This window comes from Poecilia formosa, unplaced genomic scaffold, assembly GCF_000485575.1.
Source record: "Poecilia formosa unplaced genomic scaffold, Poecilia_formosa-5.1.2 Scaffold437, whole genome shotgun sequence".
Classification (NCBI taxonomy): domain Eukaryota; kingdom Metazoa; phylum Chordata; class Actinopteri; order Cyprinodontiformes; family Poeciliidae; genus Poecilia; species Poecilia formosa.
Genome location: NW_006800376.1, coordinates 1 through 2749, shown reverse-complemented (window position 1 = coordinate 2749; position 2749 = coordinate 1). Strand labels below are relative to the sequence as shown.

Below are 2749 nucleotides of genomic sequence, written 5' to 3'. Positions count from 1 at the left end.
CATTCACATAAATAAGGTCTGTTCAAACCCACATTACAAACCAAAGTATTAAATTAAATTAATTAATTTGACATGTTGGTCTAATACAAACCCTATTGTTAAATTTTAAATGTTTTTATAGTTTCCATCACTGCAATAATTTAAGGAAATTAACTTTGATATTATTTTTAAAAGTACAGAAATTATTCTTAGTTGCTGTATGGTGTAGCTTCTGCTCCTCTGCAGGGTCAGTCTTGATTCTTTCTTTACTTCTTATAAAATGTAAAGCGATGTGTTTTTGAGAATCAGAGCGGTCTGCATTGGAGTCATCTGTTTTAACTTGATTAATTATATTTATATTATTGTCTTAGACGACAAGTTGGATGCCTATTAACATCAAACATGTAACGTGGGTACATTTACATGCAACTTTCTTTTGTTTTTTTGTTTTTTGCTTATTTATTAATGTAAGAAGTTCCTTTTTCAATCCTGAAACAGAGTTTGACAGCCATGCCCTTCATATAACATTTTCTGGTCTGAGAAATCCCAGATTCTAGCCTTTCCTCACTGTTTCCAAATCACCCTCCCTTCATCCTTCTCTCCTGCTCACACCCCTCCCTCCCTCCAAGGCAGGCAGGCGGTGGTGGTAACCAAGCCTCTGGCAGTGTGTTCCTATCCTGCAGGAGCCCTCAGGTTCCAACCTGTCAATATCCCAGGCAGCATCTTGGCTCTGCTGTGGCTCAGTTAACCTCCTCGCCCACTGCAACCGCACGAAGGGCTCCTGTCCCTCCGCCAGTCCAAAGAAAAGCACGTCACCCCTAAGCCATCTTCTCCAAAAAAAAAAAAAAATTTGCTCCAAACCACACACAGTGCAAATTACATCTGCAAAGGGCAGCATTCTGGCAGGAGCAGCGAGCAATATGGCAGCTGACAGCAGCTTTCTGCTCGGATGTTTTGGATGACGGTCGCACTGGAAGCTTATGATGGTGAAGAGGGAAGAGATGAAGCCCTGACGAGAGAAAGGCGCAGTAAGTAAATGACATAGGTTACTCCGTCTCATGATTATTCATTTCAGAGTGAGAAAGTGCTACTTAAATTACCAAAGCAAGGTATTAAAACGGATTTCAGGACGAGATGAGGACAGACTCAAGATGGTGGTCTTGGAGAGCGTTTTTAATCGTTACGTGTATATAAACCCAGTCCCAAGTGTGGTAGCAAACATGTGGCAGCATGTCACCAATCCCATATGAAACACACACACACACACAAACACACACACACACACTCTTTCTCCTCCGTGCCTGACTGCAAGGCACCGCGGCTGTCTGCCCGGATCTCAGGTTACGGCCCGACCAGACTTTGTGGAAGCTTCTCTCCCACACCCTCTCTCCCCCTCCGCAGGCTCCGGAGGACATATCGGGTTGCCGGTTCAGCGCCGGCCAGGCTTGGCGCTGGCGGCAGCTTGTGATCTTGGGTGCCGGTGTGTGTTTTTATCTCCCACTCTTTGTATCGGCACAGACTGCTAATGTCTCTGCAGGTGTGTAGGTGTGATTACCAATACAGTCCCTTGAACACATGAACCTCAGCTTCAAACCTCAAATTAATACACCGTGTTACAGGGAATTTTTAACCCAAACAAGCAAACATGTGGTGCTACTAAGGTGTGTGCAGCAGTGAATATAAGTTTGCTTTTAGGTTTATTCGTCTAAACAAAGAATACTTTATCCATATCTGAGCAGCTTGCTGTAGCCCGCTTGTTAGAAAAGCTGCAGGGAAGCAAGACCCACAGGTCAACATGCAGCAGATCTTCTATAGGAGAGGACCTTGTGATGGTTCTACAGCTAGCTCGCTTGCTTCCTAGCCCGGCATGGAACGGCACTCATGAATTATGCATAGAGACATCTGCCACCTCTGAATTATAGATCTGTAGAGGGCCCAGCATATGGGAACAGCCCAGCAAGTGCTAATGGCTAACTCCCAGAGACAAAATATGGGTTAGAGACGCATGAATGATAGTTAGGTCATGAAACCTTCCAGTCATTTGGGTGTGAGGTGGAATGTAAATGTGATTATTAATGTGTCTGTTTTTGTTTGTGGCTGTGCTTGTTCGTACTCAGGCTATAGAGCAGAGAGAGGTTGTACTTTTTGACAAGAAACAGGCAATCTTAAGACTTTCACTTTGCTCCCAGCCGTGGGGCGGTATGAGATGCCTATGGACGAAAATGTTGAGTAGAAATGTTGACAAGAAAAAAAAAAAACAAGTCTGGTATGATCTAAAACAGCAAACAGCTTTTATCTACAACATCAAAAATTACCCTGACTGATGCTCAGTGGTAGTTCTGGCATGAATGTCGCCCTGGGCAAGAACCGGTACAACACAATGACCCCACCCCAATCAATCATGCAAATAAGACAAAAACTCATTCAGGAAGAAGCTGTGTGATAACAAAAGACGGCCTTCTGCTAGTGCCTAATGCTCAGGGTGGCATGTTTATCTGAAACCGCCACTGCTAATGCACCTTAGCATGTTGCTTCAGTCAAAATACCAATGAGTTGATTCTGATGCGCAGATTTAAGCAGAAATATCGAATAAAGTCCTCAGTTTTGTAGTTTTTAAATGATTATGGGTAAAACTTGTTTGTGCTTTATAGAGAGTATTACAAGAATAACAAGTTGATATCTTCTGGTTAACGGCTCAAAACAGTCTCAAAACACCTACCTGTTTATTTTAAAAGCACTAGTAGTAACTATACAGAGCCAGCAATTAAAA

The 2749-nt window shown here is 43.0% G+C and overlaps 1 long non-coding RNA gene across 1 annotated transcript; it reads right to left on the bottom strand.

Moving 5' to 3' along the window:
* Positions 1-287: 287 nt before the first annotated feature.
* On the bottom strand, positions 288-1295 carry LOC107833732 (uncharacterized). The gene is made up of 2 exons (XR_001659496.1): positions 1080-1295; positions 288-988 (listed from the first exon to the last, which is right to left on the bottom strand). It is a non-coding gene; the product is annotated as an uncharacterized LOC107833732 (long non-coding RNA).
* Between the last annotated feature and the right edge of the window lie 1454 nt (positions 1296-2749).